Source organism: Procambarus clarkii, chromosome 9 (genome assembly GCF_040958095.1).
Source record: "Procambarus clarkii isolate CNS0578487 chromosome 9, FALCON_Pclarkii_2.0, whole genome shotgun sequence".
NCBI classification, from domain to species: Eukaryota; Metazoa; Arthropoda; class Malacostraca; order Decapoda; family Cambaridae; genus Procambarus; species Procambarus clarkii.
In genome coordinates, this window is record NC_091158.1 from 15,319,584 (window position 1) to 15,340,571 (window position 20,988).

At 47.0% G+C, this 20,988-nt stretch overlaps 1 protein-coding gene and 1 long non-coding RNA gene across 2 annotated transcripts in view; both read left to right on the forward strand.

Moving 5' to 3' along the window:
• LOC138362940 (uncharacterized) overlaps positions 1 to 19,906 on the forward strand; it is a 206,355-nt gene extending 186,449 nt beyond the window's left edge. Inside the window, exons 2-3 of the long non-coding RNA XR_011227924.1 lie at positions 8,272 to 9,458; positions 19,806 to 19,906. This is a non-coding gene — a long non-coding RNA (uncharacterized lncRNA). The remainder of the gene's footprint in view (positions 1 to 8,271; positions 9,459 to 19,805) is intronic.
• The window catches only part of Dscam1 (Down syndrome cell adhesion molecule 1), a 659,150-nt gene that overhangs the window by 489,255 nt on the left and 148,907 nt on the right, over positions 1 to 20,988 (forward strand). The window lies entirely within an intron of this gene.

A 20,988-nucleotide genomic window follows, 5' to 3' on the forward strand; every position in this document is an offset into this window, starting at 1 on the left:
TTTCTCTTGCACCTCAAACACCAGGGAGGTCATTATCATGCTACTCTAGTGTTGTTGTGTATATACCCATCCTGAAGGTGTCATATTCCCTGACGTAAGGGAATGTCGTAAGGGGAGCCGGTCGGCCAGTAAAATAGGTACCTGGGTGTTAGTCAGCTGTCACGGTCTGCTTCCTGGGGGTGGAGGCCTGGTCGAGGACCGGGCCGCTGGGACACTAAAGCCCCGAAATCATCTCAAGATAACCTTCCCTCGTCACGCAGTAACTCCGCTGACGACCATCTGGCTGACAATATTAAACATAACAACAAAATATTCCTGGGAGAAAGTGTCGACCAGGAGGAAAATAACCGAACATTTAGTTAAGAAGTTGGAGGGGGAAATACTCGCACATAAATAAACACTTGTCTAATATACCTTCTCTATCTTTCCAGGCTGATGACGTTCACAGTTGCCTCAGCGTCCGCACCAAGGTAAACATCGACCCCACAACTCCTCCATGTTAACGAGGCTAACTTAAGAGTACTACATCGACGCTTGGCTGACTGTAAATAGTTGTCCAATAAAATGCGAAAAATAGCATTTGGCTGTTGCAGCACCGAAGACAATAGCTGATAGCGATTGGAGCAGTTTAAAGGTTAACATTCTCCGTCGAAAGATATCAGAAAACACTACCAGTATATAGCGACCCAAAACATTCTGTGGAATAAGCTTCCGGACACAGAAACTACAGTCCAGTTCTCATGATCACATTTCTGCAACGGAAATATAATATATAGATTTATTTTTCTTGATATCACTAATGGTAATTTAGCATAAAAAAGCCGCATGTGTATAAGAGAACAGTTGTTAGAAGTATGTGAGACTTTAACCCGGACCACGGGGTGAGTGACTAACCCGGACCATGGGGTGAGTGACTAACCCGGACCATGGGGTGAGTGACTAACCCGGACCATGGGGTGAGTGACTAACCCAGACCATGGGGTGAGTGACTAACCCGGACCATGGGGTGAGTGACTAACCCGGACCATGGGGTGAGTGACTAACCCGGACCACGGGGTGAGTGACTAACCCGGACCACGGGGTGAGTGACTAACCCGGACCACGGGGTGAGTGACTAACCCGGACCACGGGGTGAGTGACTAACCCGGACCATGGGGTGAGTGACTAACCCGGACCATGGGGTGAGTGACTAACCCGGACCATGGGGTGAGTGACTAACCCGGACCATGGGGTGAGTGACTAACCCGGACCATGGGGTGAGTGACTAACCCAGACCATGGGGTGAGTGACTAACCCGGACCATGGGGTGAGTGACTAACCCGGACCATGGGGTGAGTGACTAACCCGGACCACGGGGTGAGTGACTAACCCGGACCACGGGGTGAGTGACTAACCCGGACCACGGGGTGAGTGACTAACCCGGACCATGGGGTGAGTGACCCAGACCATGGGGTGAGTGACTAACCCAGACCATGGGGTGAGTGACTAACCCGGACCATGGGGTGAGTGACTAACCCAGACCATGGGGTGAGTGACTAACCCGGACCATGGGGTGAGTGACTAACCCGGACCATGGGGTGAGTGACTAACCCGGACCACGGGGTGAGTGACTAACCCGGACCACGGGGTGAGTGACTAACCCGGACCATGGGGTGAGTGACTAACCCGGACCATGGGGTGAGTGACCCAGACCATGGGGTGAGTGACTAACCCGGACCACGGGGTGAGTGACTAACCCGGACCATGAGGTGAGTGACTAACCCGGACCACGGGGTGAGTGACCCGGACCATGGGGTGAATGACTAACCCGGACCACGGGGTGAGTGACTAACCCGGACCATGGGGTGAGTGACTAACCCGGACCATGGGGTGAGTGACTAACCCGGACCACGGGGTGAGTGACTAACCCGGACCATGGGGTGAGTGACTAACCCGGACCATGGGGTGAGTGACTAACCCGGACCATGGGGTGAGTGACTAACCCGGACCATGGGGTGAGTGACTAACCCGGACCATGGGGTGAGTGACTAACCCGGACCATGGGGTGAGTGACTAACCCGGACCACGGGGTGAGTGACTAACCCGGACCATGGGGTGAGTGACTAACCCGGACCATGGGGTGAGTGACTAACCCGGACCATGGGGTGAGTGACTAACCCGGACCACGGGGTGAGTGACTAACCCGGACCACGGGGTGAGTGACTAACCCGGACCATGGGGTGAGTGACTAACCCGGACCATGGGGTGAGTGACTAACCCGGACCATGGGGTGAGTGACTAACCCGGACCACGGGGTGAGTGACTAACCCGGACCATGGGGTGAGTGACTAACCCGGACCATGGGGTGAGTGACTAACCCGGACCATGGGGTGAGTGACTAACCCGGACCATGGGGTGAGTGACTAACCCGGACCACGGGGTGAGTGACTAACCCGGACCATGGGGTGAGTGACTAACCCGGACCATGGGGTGAGTGACTAACCCGGACCATGGGGTGAGTGACTAACCCGGACCATGGGGTGAGTGACTAACCCGGACCACGGGGGTGAGTGACTAACCCGGACCATGGGGTGAGTGACTAACCCGGACCATGGGGTGAGTGACTAACCCGGACCATGGGGTGAGTGACTAACCCGGACCATGGGGTGAGTGACTAACCCGGACCATGGGGTGAGTGACTAACCCGGACCATGGGGTGAGTGACTAACCCGGACCATGGGGTGAGTGACTAACCCGGACCATGGGGTGAGTGACTAACCCGGACCATGGGGTGAGTGACTAACCCGGACCATGGGGTGAGTGACTAACCCGGACCATGGGGTGAGTGACTAACCCGGACCATGGGGTGAGTGACTAACCCGGACCATGGGGTGAGTGACTAACCCGGACCATGGGGTGAGTGACTAACCCGGACCATGGGGTGAGTGACTAACCCGGACCATGGGGTGAGTGACTAACCCGGACCATGGGGTGAGTGACTAACCCGGACCATGGGGTGAGTGACTAACCCGGACCACGGGGTGAGTGACTAACCCGGACCATGGGGTGAGTGACTAACCCGGACCATGGGGTGAGTGACTAACCCGGACCATGGGGTGAGTGACTAACCCGGACCATGGGGTGAGTGACTAACCCGGACCATGGGGTGAGTGACTAACCCGGACCATGGGGTGAGTGACTAACCCGGACCATGGGGTGAGTGACTAACCCGGACCATGGGGTGAGTGACTAACCCGGACCACGGGGTGAGTGACTAACCCGGACCATGGGGTGAGTGACTAACCCGGACCATGGGGTGAGTGACTAACCCGGACCATGGGTGAGTGACTAACCCGGACCATGGGGTGAGTGACTAACCCGGACCACGGGGTGACTAACCCGGACCATGGGGTGAGTGACTAACCCGGACCACGGGGTGAGTGACTAACCCGGACCATGGGGTGAGTGACTAACCCGGACCATGGGGTAAGTGACTAACCCGGACCATGGGGTGACTAACCCGGACCATGGGGTAAGTGACTAACCCGGACCACGGGGTGAGTGACTAACCCGGACCATGGGGTGAGTGACTAACCCGGACCACGGGGTGAGTGACTAACCCGGACCATGGGGTGAGTGACTAACCCGGACCATGGGGTAAGTGACTAACCCGGACCATGGGGTGACTAACCCGGACCATGGGGTGAGTGACTAACCCGGACCATGGGGTGAGTGACTAACCCGGACCATGGGGTGAGTGACTAACCCGGACCATGGGGTGAGTGACTAACCCAGACCATGGGGTGAGTGACTAACCCAGACCATGAGGTGAGTGACTAACCCGGACCATGGGGTGAGTGACTAACCCGGACCATGGGGTGAGTGACTAACCCGGACCATGGGGTGAGTGACTAACCCAGACCATGGGGTGAGTGACTAACCCAGACCATGAGGTGAGTGACTAACCCGGACAATGGGGTGAGTGACTAACCCGGACCATGGGGTGAGTGACTAACCCGGACCATGGGGTGAGTGACTAACCCGGACCATGGGGTGAGTGACTAACCCGGACCATGGGGTGACTAACCCGGACCATGGGGTGAGTGACTAACCCGGACCATGGGGTGAGTGACTAACCCGGACCATGGGGTGAGTGACTAACCCGGACCATGGGGTGAGTGACTAACCCGGACCATGGGGTGAGTGACTAACCCGGACCATGGGGTGAGTGACTAACCCGGACCATGGGGTGAGTGACTAACCCGGACCATGGGGTGAGTGACTAACCCGGACCATGGGGTGAGTGACTAACCCGGACCATGGGGTTAGTGACTAACCCAGACCACGGGGTGAGTGACTAACCCGGACCACGGGGTGAGTGACTAACCCGGACCATGGGGTGACTAACCCGGACCATGGGGTGACTAACCCGGACCATGGGGTGACTAACCCGGACCATGGGGTGACTAACCCGGACCATGGGGTGACTAACCCGGACCATGGGGTGAGTGACCCGGACCATGGGGTGACTAACCTGGACCATGGGGTGACTAACCCGGACCATGGGGTGAGTGACCCGGACCATGGGGTGACTAACCCGGACCATGGGGTGACTAACCCGGACCATGGGGTGAGTGACCCGGACCATGGGGTGAGTGTGGGAGACTCGTAGTGTCGGGATCGAGACCCTCAACCTATTAACATTAGCAAAACAAAACTAAAGTTAAAATATGCTTAATAAATCCTGCATGCTCAGCGAGCCTCAAAATTCTCGGTCAAGAACTCATTACAAGAACTGTTGGAAGTTGTGTAAGGCTGTCGAGGGCGGCCTGGTGTCAGTGGTGGCTGGTGTCAGTGGTGGCTGGTGTCAGTGGTGGCTGGTGTCAGTGGTGGCTGGTGTCAGTGGTGGCTGGTGTCAGTGGTGGCTGGTGTCAGTGGTGACTGGTATCAGTGGTGGCTGGTGTCAGGGGTGGCTGGTGTCAGTGGTGGCTGGTGTCAGTGGTGGCTGGTGTCAGGGGTGGCTGGTGTCAGTGGTGGCTGGTGTCAGTGGTGGCTGGTGTCAGTGGTGGCTGGTGTCAGTGGTGGCTGGTGTCAGGGGTGGCTGGTGTCAGTGGTGGCTGGTGTCAGTGGTGGCTGGTGTCAGTGGTGGCTGGTGTCAGTGGTGTCTGGTGTCAGTGGTGACTGGTGTCAGTGGTGTCTGGTGTCAGTGGTGGCTGGTGTCAGTGGTGGCTGGTGTCAGTGGTGGCTGGTGTCAGTGGTGGCTGGTGTCAGTGGTGGCTGGTGTCAGTGGTGGCTGGTGTCAGTGGTGGCTGGTGTCAGGGGTGGCTGGTGTCAGTGGTGGCTGGTGTCAGTGGTGGCTGGTGTCAGTGGTGGCTGGTGTCAGTGGTGTCTGGTGTCAGTGGTGGCTGGTGTCAGTGGTGGCTGGTGTCAGTGGTGGCTGGTGTCAGTGGTGGCTGGTATCAGTGGTGGTGGCTGGTGTCAGTGGTGGCTGGTATCAGTGGTGGTGGCTGGTGTCAGTGGTGGCTGGTATCAGTGGTGGCTGGTGTCAGTGGTGGTTGGTGTCAGTGGTGGCTGGTGTCAGTGGTGGCTGGTGTCAGTGGTGGCTGGTGTCAGTGATGGCTGGTGTCAGTGGTGTCTGGTGTCAGTGGTGGCTGGTATCAGTGGTGGTGGCTGGTGTCAGTGGTGGCTGGTATCAGTGGTGGTGGCTGGTGTCAGTGGTGGCTGGTATCAGCGGTGGTGGCTGGTGTCAGTGGTGGCTGGTATCAGTGGTGGCTGGTGTCAGTGGTGGCTGGTGTCAGTGGTGTGTGTGTGTGTTAATTGACGAAGCCGGTGTTTTGAGCGATGGTTATAGATTCCACAGAATTTAGTGAGTTATTGTAAGTCTGTGAGGGTATAATATATGTATATATGTATATATATATATATATATATATATATATATATATATATATATATATATATATATATATATATATATATATGAGAAAAAGAGAGATACGTATTCTCCTGTCCTCTAGTGTCTTGTGACATCTTGCTGCTAAGTTCTCCAGAGTTATTCTTGGCTATTCGAAGTTTGTCACCCATAATGTGAGCTTGTGTTAGCCAAGTATTCGCTGAGGGTTCTTATCGACACGAAGCTGGAAGCTAAGCTCTCGCATCTGTTTCGAGACTCGATTGAATGAGTTTCTGAGTGTCAGCTTGATAGTTTTTGGAGTTGCTAAGCTGTTTCCTTGGCAACGGAGGAGAGGAAGATTAACCAGTTCAGAGGTCACGGGTCATAAGACCTTCCACTCTTGTTTCGTATACATAAAGCAAAATGTTTTAGTAATTACGGCTGCAGTCATTAATATTATGCGCTTTAACCAAGCATTAAAATGCCAAATTTCACTTGGTCTCTCACGGAACTAACAGGCCTATTTAGGCCTATTTTATTAATTTGAATTTAATTTTAGTATATCTGTTGCAGTATATTATTAAATGATCATTTTTATCAGAAAATGGTGGACAAAATCAGATATTAGTTTGGTATATATATATAAAGGAAGTTTTGGAACATATTGCACGAGGATGGTGTTGATCTGTGAGGAGCGTCCCGAGATGGACCTCCATCAGCAGGTCTGGTTGTGTAAGTAGTTAACCATTCCCGAGCACTTTGCGGCATTCCTTCAGAAGCGACACCATTTATCTGAGAGACTTTTGAAGGTGTGGGAGCTGGTGCAAGCGGTCTGAATTGGGGTGCAGCCAACACACTCTTGGGGTGCTCCTGGGCTTTTTTAGGCGCTCTTAGGTGCTCCTAGATGCTTCTAGGCGCTCCTAGGTGCTCCTAGACGCTTCTAGGCGCTCCTGGGTGCTCCTGGGCGTTCCTAGGTGCTCCTAGACATTCCTAGGTGCTCCTGGGCGCTCCTGGGTGCTCCTAGGCGCTCCTAGACGCTCCTGAGCCCTGTCTATATAGTACGTTTTGTAACTATGTAGACCATTGTACATATATAGAAGTTATGGACAATTGGATAGTAGAGTTTGATACTATTGACTTCACAGTCCGACACATATATGTACTATATTAGGCCCCAGAAAGCGTGCATTAGGCCTAGGATGGTTAGGTTAGGTTAGTTTTTATTAGCAACATAAATACTTTATCCGGTTTGTTCAAATTCAATAGTATCCAGTCCTACTTTCTAATTGTCGATCACGTCAGTATACATAGGATGGTCCACATGGTTACTATACGTACTATCTAAACAGGAGGGCGGGTGGCGTCTCTCTGAAAAATGGCTCAAGTACTCCGGATTAGTCTTAAGCACAGGTGGTGAGGGCCTCGAGGAGGGAAGGCCTCCGGGCCCAGGTAGCCGGCAGGGGCCCCACACAGCCGGCAGGGGCCCCACACAGCCGGCAGGGGCCCCACACAGCCGGCAGGGACCCCACACAGCCGGCAGAGGTACACACAGAGGGCAGGGGCCCCAAACAGCCGGCAGGGGCCCCACACAGCCGGCAGGGGCCCCACGCAGCCGGCAGGGGCCCACACAGCCGGCAGGGGGCCCACACAGCCGGCAGGGGCCCCACACAGCCGGCAGGGACCCCACACAGCCGGCAGAGGTACACACAGAGGGCAGGGGCCCCAAACAGCCGGCAAGGGCCCCACACAGCCGGCAGGGGCCCCACGCAGCCGGCAGGGGCCCCACACAGCCGGCAGGGACCCCACACAGCCGGCAGAGGTACACACAGAGGGCAGGGGCCCCAAACAGCCGGCAGGGGCCCCACACAGCCGGCAGGGGCCCCACGCAGCCGGCAGGGGCCCACACAGCCGGCAGGGGGCCCACACAGCCGGCAGGGGCCCCACACAGCCGGCAGGGGCCCACACAGCCGGCAGGGCCCCACACAGCCGGCAGGGGCCCCACACAGCCAGCAGGGGCCCTCCTGCACCTGCTGTCAGCCAAGACTGTCATAGTGGAATGTGTTTCCTTGAATGCGTTTTGCTACGACTCGGACTGAGATCACTTGGGTTGTATTAAAGGAAGTTAGACGTGTGAATGAGTTTGGTTGATATTAAGAGCAGCTGCGTATTATGGGTAGTTTCCTTAATTCTCATGTTCTTAGATACTGTAAGATGATTGCCTCGGAATATATTTATGTGGTCTATGCCACTCTTCATCCATATTGTTGCTGGGGAGAAAACTAAGGTATTAAGCTTATTATAGCATTTGACAAAAATTACCTTCATTTGCTGTTAATTTACCTGTGATGATCATAAAATAAAATTAGGGTCATTCAAAATCTAATCATTCGCTTTTACAGATGCTGATAATTAGTTTCCAGGATCATCAGAACTTGCTTATTACACCTGCCAGAAGCTTATTTTAATTGTTAAGGGCTGTTAACTGAAAATAACCTGTTCTTATTGCTGTGAAGATCATTTGGCAATAGGCTAGACTTAGTCTGGAGGAACTATATATATACCTATCACGTGCGTGTATGTATTATACCGAGGAAGCAAGTAGCAGAGCCCACATATAAATATTTACCTCTAATTATGCACTAGAGTCAACACGCGCTCCGTCAAGTTAGTTTACCTACAGACTGCTGATACTGACGCTCGAGCCCGCACCGTTCAGTCCAGATGCCCGAGTTACCGTAGACCGCCCCCCATGCCCAAGGGGCCATGGGCACCAGCCACAGGGCCAGGGAAAAGTGGAGTTAGTGTGCTGCTTGCGACTCTTCACAAGTCAAGAAGCTGAACTTCTCAGACATTGGCGGTAGAGGTGTTTTAAGAACAACGTGTTATTAAGTGTTTGTTTGGCACAAGTGGAAAATAACAATACCAAAAATATAAACAGGTTGGGAAGCGTTATGTAAAAAGGCGAGCGTTTCCGTGGACAAGAGTTGAGTTTACTTCCCCCCAGGCGTCGAGGCTGACTCTTGGCCAGTAGTACTAGACAAGTTAGTATTATGAACGCGGACATACCTTACCAGATGAGAGCACAGTCTCTCCTCTCACTCACAACCCTCATTACCTCATTTACAAGTATCGTGTAAGTTCTCAGAAAATAATTAAGAATAAATATATTAAGAAATAGCCTGGAATAAATGAAAAGGCAAATTCAATTCAATAAAATAACCAGGAAATAAGTGATAAGTGTGATAATAAAAGGAATATAGAGCAGCAAACGAAGGCGAAAGTGTGCGAAAGGTGGATAATAGAGTGGAAATATCTATATATTTTTAAGGTCAGTGACTATTGGGAGCATCGAAGTCTGCATCAGAACGTCCAGAAGAGCGCCCAAATGTGCTCCTCTTGATCCCGGGACAATCCCCACAGTCCTGAAACCGTCCCAGGAGGTGGGACCCCCCCCGGGACACCCTTCTGCTATTCCTGCGGGTCCTCCTGCGGGTCCTCCTGCGGGTCCTCCTGCGGGTCCTCCTGCGGGTCCTCCTGCGGGTCCTCTTTCCTCAACCCTCGGATATCCCACCGGGCGACAACACAGGTACGTGTTGCAGTGTTTTTGTCTACATTATTTCTGTTTATTTTTGTGAAGGTAAGAGACAACACGAATATTACACACACGCACGCTAGAGGGCCTCGGGGTCAAGCGGACAGCGTTCGGGGTTCGTAGTCCTAAGAGACCGGGTTCATTTCCCGGCCGAGGCAAAACAAACGAGCGTTTTCTTTTACTGATGACCCTGTTCACTTAACAGTAAATAGGAACCTGGGAGACAGCTGCTACGGGTGCATCCTAGGAATGTGTGGGGAGAGAGAGAGATAGAGAGAGAGAGAGAGGGGAAGAGAGAGAGGGGGGAAGAGGGAGAGAGAGAGAGAGATAGAGAGAGGGGGGAGAGGGAGAGAGAGAGAGAGAGGGGGGAGAGGGAGAGAGAGAGAGAGGGGGGGGAGAGGGAGAGAGAGAGAGAGGGGGGAGAGGGAGAGAGAGAGAGAAGCCCCACCGCTACACGTAAGCACACAACAGACTGGGGAAGTAGTGCTTCCCTGCCTTATCATACCTCACAACATGCATCAATCATGCCCTATATAAACCCAGTGCTAATATCACATTCCCACACTGATCGTTTAAATCTCTCGTATAAAACATGTCTTATTAATTACTAAAAGGAAGCGACCTTAGACCAAACATCTGAGACATTATAAGTTTGCTCAGATATCAGAAAAAAGCAAGAGCGATCAGGGAACTGGTTGAGTGTGACCTTAGGATGAGTAGCGGTGTATATTTGATGATTGATGTTTATGATTGTTTACCACATGACTTGTTGATGTGGTGTGGAGAGTAGGGCGGAGGTGTAGTGTGGCTCTGTTACTTACGTTAGGGTTTAGGCCTAGTGGAAGGTGCTAAAACCGGATACGTTGCTCAGAGTCACGTATATGTATGTGTGTTATATATTTATGTTTGTACTCATTCATCTGTATTTTCAAAATCAAGAGTCTTTCGACCATTCGTTGTTCACTGCAATGACTCTTTTTTTTCGTTCGTTTTTATCATATTTACATTAAAATTATATATCGAATTGGCCTTGACAACCTCCTCATCTAATACATTTCATGTATTTCATGTACTGGTGGTCGCAGGTTGTGGGTGGGTGTGGGCGTCCCAACACCTCGTGGTCGCTGGTATATGCACATATGTGCATTTAGCAACAAGACTCGTTTATGAGCCTTGTTGCATATATTTGGATATTTTTAAATTAGCATACTCAAAGAGAGGGTTTCATACACGTTGTTAATAGCCTTCGGAAGGGTCCGTTATACAAGCAAGTTCCTGGCGGGTATCCAGACGTTGGTCAGTTGGCATATGCTGCTTACGTTATTGTGTTTATGTTTGCCTCTCATGTTAGAGTTGGGTTTATGTTTACGCCTAAGCCTTTCTCTTTTCCTGAAATTGGAGGTTGTATTGAGTGTATTAATTCAATACTGTACTCGAGGTTGTCTTACCTCTCTGTATATTCTCTTAAGCTTAAAGTCCACAAGTGTTGAAGGGCAGAATCAACAACTCAGATCATCTCTGGATTGTCTGGTTCATTTTGTAGTGTTTTGCTATCCTCCTGCGTTTTAATTCCTCTAATTACTTTTGCATCATTAGCAAACATTCATATAAATTAACTTTATTTTATCTGTTAGGTCATTTGCATATATTAAGAAGGAGGATGAGCCGTAGTAGAGACCCGTGTAGTATGTCACATATTGCTTTAGTCCATTATAATACTCTCGTCTCGCTGTGTGCCTTTGTCTCCTTCCTCAAAGGTGCTCCTTCACTCAACTTAGCACGTTCCCCCGTTCCTCGAGTTTACATAGGAGTTACGTGTGAGTGTAACTTACTCACACGATCGGTTTGACACCGGTTTGTTGTTCAATGGCTCTTGTTTTTCTCCAGTCTTATATATTGACACAACATTGGTCATTTTCCAAACTTCTTTTTTTGAGTATGTGCTCACCTAGTTGTGCTTGCGAGGGGGAATGTTGAGCTCTGGCTCTTTGGGCTCGCCTCTCAACTGTTAATCAACGTTTTATCTCTCACACACACACACACACACACACACACACACACACACACACACACACACACACACACACACACACACACACACACACACACACACACACACACACACACACACACACACACAGGTAGCAGCTGTCTAACTCCCAGGTACCTATTTACTGCTAGGTAACATGAACATCTGGGTGAAAGAAACCCTGCCCATTTCTTTCCGCCATCGCCGGGGATCGAACCCAGGACCACAGGATCACGCGTCCAGCATTCTGTCCACTCAACCACCGGCTGAGTGTGTGTGTGTGTGCGTGCGCGAGGGGACGTTATAATTAGAACTGTAATGACCGTTACTGCCGACATTGACTTACGAAATTGGTAAAGGATATGTGTAGTGTGGAGAGTCCGGGAGGCTGGCGGGAATTTATTGTTTCCTGAGGAGGGGCATAAACCCGCGGTTATTAAGACAGGCGGAGAGTGGAGGGCGCGTCACCACACTGGGCGAGAGTGGAGGGCGCGTCACCACACTGGGCGAGAGTGGAGGGCGCGTCACCACACTGGGCGAGAGTGGAGGGCGCGTCACCACACTGGGCGAGAGTGGAGGGCGCGTCACCACACTGGGCGAGAGTGGAGGGCGCGTCACCACACTGGGCGAGAGATGGAAATTCTTGGGTGAGGGGAAGAGGTAAGAAACGCCAGGAAGCGAACGGTGGATAAGGGAACATGGAAGGAAATGACCAACGGAAGGAATCATACGGAAGTTTATTATGGACGGAAATTAATAATGTATGGGTGAGCGTAGAAAACAAAATGAATGATGTGGATGAAGGAAATTTATGGCGATGTTTAAGTGAAGGAATGTGATGTAAGTTAATATGGTTTATGTGTGTGTTGTGTGCCTAGATAATCACCAAGATAACAGTTGTCTTTAACTGATAGATAGACAACGTTCCCACCTGTCAGAGTTTGACGCGTTTTTACCCGTTCTACAAGTAACGTCAAACCTTCATCTTGGTAGCCCAATCACCTGGACTGGTCGTTCCTTCCCTCCGGGGCTCGTATCCCTCCTCCTATCCCTGTCCTCATACCCCCATCCCCGCGCTAGTCACACTGCCTGACCACTCTCTCTCCTGATAATTCTTCTCATCTCAGTAATTCTCAACATTGTGATCACACTTCGTGTTCTCCGCCTCGTGTATTGAGGCTTTGTGCATCCCTTCACCGTGTATCTTTTTTTTTTTATCTTTATTTTTCACATCATTCCTTTCCCAATTATTGTCCAGTCCCGCTGAGGAGGCTTGTTATCCATTGTTATTTATGTATCCATTTATTGTTTATGAATTAATTTATTGTTTATGTATCCATTGTTGTTTAGGTAGCCTCTGTATGTGATTTAGATATTATTGCTTTTACTTATTTATTTCTTATACTCGCTTTTGCGGTTCAAACTACAATGGTATTTCCTGGGGTTCCATCTTCGTTGTTAGCTCCGTTCTCATTCATTTTCCAGGTTGTTTCTCCAGTTCTTCCTAATTACTTGTTTCTTCCTCTTGATCATTTCTCTCTGTCTATAGTGAATGTATTGTTATCTCTTGATGTAATATCTCGTGTATTATTATTATGAACCTTTTTGTAATCATTCCTGCTCTCTTTGAATATTATATTCTTTCTTTCATTGTTTTATCCCCAATTTCCTCCCTCCCCTCTCTTCCTCCCTTACCCCCTTTTAATAGGATCAGTAAGACCGACCCCGAGCAGCCTATGTTCGTCCTGTGCCTCAGACCATTCCCCTTGTAAGTTGGGTGAGGCTAGCCCCAAGCCTCTGGCCTCCTGCCTTGCACAGACAAGGCATATAATATATATATATATATATATATATATATATATATATATATATATATATATATATATATATATATATATATATATATATATATATATATATATATATATATATATATATATATATATATATATATATATATATATATCTGTTTTTTGTCTATTGTTTCTGCTTTATTTATCTTCAGTCTCTATTTCTCCTTGTCTTTTTTATTGTATTTTCTTACTAGGTTACTTTTGTTTATTTTACTCTCTTCTGTCCCATTTTTATCTTCATTTTTTCCATATTTTGTTTTTTCTGTGTAGTTCTTATGTATTTTAATCTCTAGTTCTTCTCTCTTCTGTGTATTCTTTCCTTTCCTTTTGTCTCATTCTCGTCCGTTTTTTCCTTATCTCTTGTATAACTGTTTTATTTTTTTAGTATCCTTTCTCTGTCTATTTCTCTTCTTTGTTGATATATCTTCTATCTCTTCTGTTCTTATCACCGTTCTGTCTCTTCTGTTCTTATCACCGTTCTGTCTCTTCTGTTCTTATCACCGTTCTGTCTCTTCTGTTCTTATCACCGTTCTGTCTCTTCTGTTCTTATCACCGTTCTGTCTCTTCTGTTCTTATCACCGGTCTGTCTCTTCTGTTCTTATCACCGTTCTGTCTCTTCTGTTCTTATCACTGTTCTGTCTCTTCTGTTCTTATCACCGTTGTTTCTTCTGTTCTTATCACCGTTCTGTCTCCTCTGTTCTTATCACTTATCTCTCTCCCATCTCCTCTCTCAGCTTCGTCCTTCGTCAACAATGCACCAAATCTTCTCGGCATATTTGTGTTGGCAGCAAAAGTTGATAATAGTTTGCAAGAGCTAAGTTGGCGGAGGTGGAGTGTGGAGCTGACAGTGGAGGATGGTGAGAGAGAGAGAGAGAGAGAGAGAGAGAGAGAGAGAGAGAGAGAGAGAGAGAGAGAGAGAGAGAGAGAGAGAGAGAGAGAGAGAGAGAGAGAGAGAGAGAGAGAGAGAGAGAGGTGAGGGAAATATGTGGTGGCGCAATTGCACCAGGAGAGAAATCACTATCTGGTCTTCTCACTAATGATTTAAAAAATACACCAAAATAGCGTAAAAAGTTCAAATATTTTAGAGACACGTAGAACATACACAGACTGTACAGTGCTTTATTTGTATAGCTGCTGGAAAGGTCTGGGACTGGGTTTAGGCGTGTGGGCGGCACTGGTGAACCCTGAGCTGTGTACACAGTCCCTAAAGCTGCACCAAACAGGCCGTGTATGAGACACCGAGAGCGTATACAACCTGTGTGAAACGTGTATGTAAGAACGAGAGCGTATACATTCTGTATGAAACGTGTAAGACCGAGAGCGTATTAAGCTTTTATGAGGTATGTTTGTGACCCTGAAGACGTATACATCCTGTATGAGGTGTGAGGTGGTTTGAGACACCAAGATCATAGACCACCTGTATGTGGTGTATATGTCACACCGAGAACATATACAACACGTATATGAGGCTAGTTGTATATCATGCGATTTGTATATGATAATAACTGTGATCTTACATAGACGAAATATAACGAAACTATAACAAGACTATATAGAGAGAGTTCCCAAACTCTATACAGAAGAGAGTTTTAATTTACCTATTTAAAAGACAGTGTTTACTATCATAATTATCAATCACAGCAATCATATTCTCTCAACACTTCTTATCTTTCCATAAGAAATGTTCAAGTACAGATTGAGGATATATTAAACATATATCATGCCATGGTAAAAAAAACACACAAAGCCTTGGGGTTCCAGCATATGCAAATAGCAGAAAAAAAGTTTGAGAAACATTCCGAGAGAGAGAGTGGGAGAGGTAAGGTGAAGGAGAGGCCAGACAGTTAACGAAGATGGTAGAGAAAGGGATGTAGAATTAAATAGAGAAAGATTTAAAAACAAAAAGAGACAAATTTTGGATATATATATATATATATATATATATATATATATATATATATATATATATATATATATATATATATATATATATATATATATATATATATATATATATTCAAGAGCAAGATCTCCTTTCACTGGAGACATTGACAAGACATTAATGTCACCTAAACGTTCATTAACCGTTGCCCAGTAACATCAAGAGGCTGACAGCGGTCGTTCCCCCTGAGAGCCAGACTTCAGTAACCACAATCAGGTATTGATCAACGACTGGCCGAAAGGTCGCCTAAAGTCAGTCGTTTCGGGCCGAGGTCGTGCTCCCCCCCCCCCCTCATCAACCACATCCAATTCCATGGAAAATAGATCTATTTAAAAATATATATATATTTATATATTTTTCTCTTTAATTTTTTGTTAATTATTTACCAAATAATTTTTTATTATTGTAACAAATTGAATTATTTTTTGTTAATTATATTTATTTACCCATAAATGGAAATTATAGATTTGGTGAATAAATAATAATAATAATAATTCTTTACTTGAGGGAGAGCCTTATTTCCAGTTGAGGAAGTCTTATTCTTTACGATGGGGCGAGCCTTATTCCTTAGTCGAGGGCAAACCTTATTACTTACTCAAGGGGAGAGCCTTATTCTTTAGGCGAGTGAGAGCCTTATTTCTTAGTTGAAGGAGTCTGAGTCTTCAGGCGAAGGGGACTCATTTATCAGGCTAGGAAGCCTCATTCTTCAGGTGAATATTACATCATTTTGGAGTCTTATGTCTATGAGAGTTCATCACTCCTCAACGATGCGGAAATGGTTGAAATTTATAAAATGTAGAGTCAATATATCATATTTTTCTTCAAGAATATACAACCAAAGTGTGAGGCCAGATATACCAAGACATGTATACCGTACCTACTACAAACATAGTGTGTGTTATACGTTATACTGAGTATACGTTATACTTAGCTAATTAGTCGTACTTGTATCCCCAGCTGCAGGTCTTGCTTCCTGTTTCACTGCTCTGATGCAATACATATTTATAGAATGTAAGCAGCAAATACCACGATTGTCTCCCCTTCTGGATAATAAAGGGAGTGGAAGGCAAGTTAAAATGTAATATATGATAAGCGCTATCATTATATAACACTTGGAAAGGGATATGAGGACAAGAAGCTGGGCGTGAGGAAGTGATGAAGGAATGGTATCCAGCCTCACGGGACGGTGAGGAGGGGAAGAGGAAGTGAGGGAGAAGGAAGGGGGAGAGGATCGAAGAGGGATGAAAAAGAGGTGAATGGAAAAGGGTGAGAGAGAAGGGACAGTTTTGGATGCCAGGCTTTGTAAGGTAGAGGTAATTATATTAATTATAGTTTGATATTCAGTCTATAAGGAGTATTCTGCTCCTGAACCTCCCTCGGCGAGGTTCAGGAGCAGACTGAGTGACTGAGCCAGGTGAGCAGCACCTACAGGAGCTTGTACGCATGCGCGGACGCCTGTGCACATGCGTACACCTGTGCGCACGCGGACAAACTCAAACACTAACTCCACGAACACTCACACGCGCACTCATACACATGTAAGCACGCATATTTATGTATACACAGATGCGCGTACACACTGAGATACATGTACACACAGATACAGACGTGCGCTAATAGGCACATACACATAGGTACATATCTGAAGGTGTACATACACACATGTACGTACTTTATTCCATACCTGAAGATGTTCCAGAGTGGAACGAAACGTTGTAGATAATATACCCTTCAGTAATCATTAGAGTTTCTTTACCATGAGCTTTGGTAACTTGATTGTTCTTCTTAATCCCGAGAGTTAGAAAATAGAAGCACAGAAAGTTTCTACTATAAGATCAACAATGCCAGCAATGCTGTCATATTTAACCAAACATGTATATACCTGTACACAAAGACACATATACATTCATATGCACGCAGCCATACCCACATTCACACAAAGTCTGTTAGCAGAATACATATTTAATTTTGAAGTGTTATTCAAATCACGGCATCTTTTTGCATGCTCTATTTAATTTAAATAGTGGTACAGTAGCTTGTACACTGATATCCTACACTGACTCTCCACGCTGGAGGAATACTTATTGTACACTCCCAGGATGGTCAAAAGGAATGTAGAGTTACTGTTGCTCAGGTGTAGTGTGGCAAATTTCACCCATTATCACTAAACATTATAATGTTTTCACTGGGGATTTCGATTTGAATGTGAAAATAAATATTACTAGTTTTTTTGCTCTCTCTCTCTCTCTCTCTCTCTCTCTCTCTCTCTCTCTCTCTCTCTCTCTCTCTCTCTCTCTCTCTCTCTCTCTCTCTCTCTCTCTCTCTCTCTCTCTCTCTCTCTCTCTCTCTCTCTCTCACACACATCACAAATGTTCAGTCAGCAAATAGTCTAGAGTTGAATACTATAGCGTTCTCGCGGGGTTTCTGAACTTTTAAGATTAGTTGAGAGCGGTAGATGTGAAACAGTTCTGTGTACCAAGATGCTGCTGCTTGTTCCTGAGTCTTGCTGCTGTATTCATACATATACACAAACGGACCCGCATACTAAAGTCACAGCTATATACATACTATATCACAGTCATGTTATTAATGTAGGTAATCAAGTGAACGCATCCTCACGAGCGGAAGATTATTACAAAAAGATAAATAGACTATAGGAAGGTTAGGTTAGGTTAGGAGGGTAGGAGTGGTTTCCAGAGTTCAACTTTAGTAAATACAAAATAAGGAAGCTGGATTCCAGGTAAGAGAGCATCAAAAGAGAAGGATGGAACTATAGGTGTACGACAAAGAATATGGCTAAGCAATATACATTATTCTGAGCCTCATTACAGCACACTAGCCTCATGACATGAGCCTCACCATTCCCCTTCCATCCCTAACTCTCTCTCACTCCTTTATTTCCATGTTTTCCTTCCCTTCTTCTCTCTTTCTTCTTTCATTTTCCCTACCCCCGACCTCTCATTTCTTCCGCACTAAATCACTCTCCTCCTGTGTCTCAGCTCACCATTCCCCTTCACCCACTTATGTCTTCTAGATCCCCCACTCGCAAGCCTGTGATCCTTCCCTTTTCTTCCGCCCTCACCCTGCACCGTTCTCTCGATTTATCACAACGTAAAGAATGCAACTGTTTTGCATTACCAGAAACGTGCGAACCCAAGCAACCCACCTAACCCCTCGAGGCCGCTGCATGGAAATAATATTGTTACACATTTTGCATTTCCAAGTTTCCCTGCCTATTCCATCCTTTATTCCCCTCGTAATTACACTTCCTCTCTATCGTCCTCTTCTATATTCCTTCATGTTCTTCTCTTATTTCTCCTGGTTATTCTTCTTTTTGTATCTTATTTTTTTGTATTCTTTACTCAGATTCTTATTGATTTTCCACAGATTCCTGTACATGCGTTACTGAATTAATTCATTACAGCTTTTGTTTTACAGCTTCACGTGTTGCCTCACACCTCCACTTTCCTGCTGCGATACTGAAATCCGCATTTTCCATTTTCCCCTCTCCTAATTTTTCCTTCCCAATTTGTGCCTCTCATTCTGTTATGACGTTTGTACATTTGTAGCCTCAAGTCTTTTCTGCTTAATCCTCTAATCTTCCTGCTTTTATCAACATTTTTCCTCACTGCCATATCTCTCTCTCTCTCTCTCTCTCTCTCTCTCTCTCTCTCTCTCTCTCTCTCTCTCTCTCTCTCTCTCTCTCTCTCTCTCTCTCTCTCTCTCTCTCTCTCTCTCTCTCTCTCTCTCATCTCTCTCTCAATCTCTCTCTCAATCTCTCTCTCAATCTCTCTCTCATCTCTCTCTCTCTCTCTCTCTCTCTCTCTCTCTCTCTCTCTCTCTCTCTCTCTCTCTCTCTCTCTCTCTCTCTCTCTCTCTCTCTCTCTCTCTCTCTCGATATTTGAACTTATGATTGTTTACAAAATAATTAATTTAATATTATTCTGCTTCATTATATTATATCGTCTTATATTTTCTCCCGTTATCACACTTTGTTTACCAGCCGAGGACTCCAGCTCCTTGTTTACCAGACATTTTCCCTTTATGTTTCGTCTCACACAAAGGAATCCAAATAGCAAGAGACCATTGAGCCCAAACGAGGCGTTGTGTATAGTGGGAGGGTTACCGTGGCGTAAACAGTGAACGTTGTGGGTTTGAGGAACAAGTCTTTGTTCAACCTCTTTCGTTTAAGGCATATTGTATTGTATCACATTGATGTGCGTTTTCTGGCAAGGGCTGAGGGTCCCTACAAACACAACCGAAGGTGGTAACCCCATATTATGTATTACTTCTTAGAACTTCACATAGTTACATCTGCATCCTTCACATTTGAAACATTCTTCCACTCGATATATTCTATTTCTCTCCTTGCAATTCCTCATTTAATCATTGTGCCATCATGTTTTATAACATTTTCTTCTCGTTTCAATTTTCCCCAAGTTCCCGTTTCGCACGCACACGCTCCCACAGCCACCTTGACACGGCACTCTCACTGCACTCTTCCCTCTCTCCCGCAGACACGATGAGGCGGAACACCGACAACTGGAGCCACGTCTCAGCGACCCTCGTGCCAGACTCTCCCTCCAAGGTCCCGTCCATGGGCTACGTCCCCAAGGGTGAGTACCTCCTGTCTCGTCTTCGGCGAGTGGGTGATGGAGAGTGGGACTGGAGGAATGGATGAGCAGGAATGGAATTGGGGAATGCCAAAGTGGGTATGTGGGAAAGTAGGAATGGCCGTTGGGGAATAAAATAGGGGGTAATTACCGGTTGAGAATGGAACTAAGAAATGTGTTCTTAACTAACAGTTCTGACTTAACAGTTTTCTGGACAGAGCTTCAGATTCTGGGCTTTTACTTTGCAATGTTGCTTCGTTAAACACAACGATCCCGACCCCTTCTAATTCTGTTTCCTCACCTCTCAGTGGCTCAGGCCAGCTTCCCTGCGTGTCCTCTCGCTACGCTGCTGCTAAACTATGTCTCTAATTCACCAATATCAACAATTACTTCTTATGTCAGGATAACGCGCGTATTGAGCGCGGAGTAAGTCACAATAACGTGGCTGAAAATTAACACCCGACCCGAGCATATGAAAATAAAGAAAGATTTCGCTCCGTCTTGGACCGTTATGGTGTGGTGTCCAACTATGTTTTTTGTCTTTCTTACAGTGTCATTACGTTCCGTGAACGTGAACGAGGTCTGTCATCTTATTCCATTCTCTTAATTTTTTGGGATTAGTCTTGTACTAAATTTCTATTGTTTCTCAATTTTGGCTTATAGAAGTGGAGCTTCCATGCTGGTTCTGCATATTTAGTGTCCGTTGTAGAGGACAGGAAGCCTGTGTGTATATATACTTTAGGCTTGTATCGAGGACTCCCCAAGGTCGAACTACTCACCTTCTCTAGAAATCCACCCCACAACAGTTGCCTAAATCCTTGGTACCTATCTACTGCTAGATGACCAGTGGCATTAGGTGAAAGGAAACTTGTTCATCCGGGAATCCAACCCGGTATCGCCGAGTGTGAGTCAAGAACGAAACCCACTCTACTGCGAGATCCTACTTCTGTAATGGCTTGGATATATGTTGTGTATAATCTTCTGAATGCTTCGATTCAGTGCAAGACCTCGTTGTTGTTCAGTACTGAAAATTTTTAAGAGATCCATGTTTCATTTATTAGTAGTGCCACATCTCCATTTGTTTTCA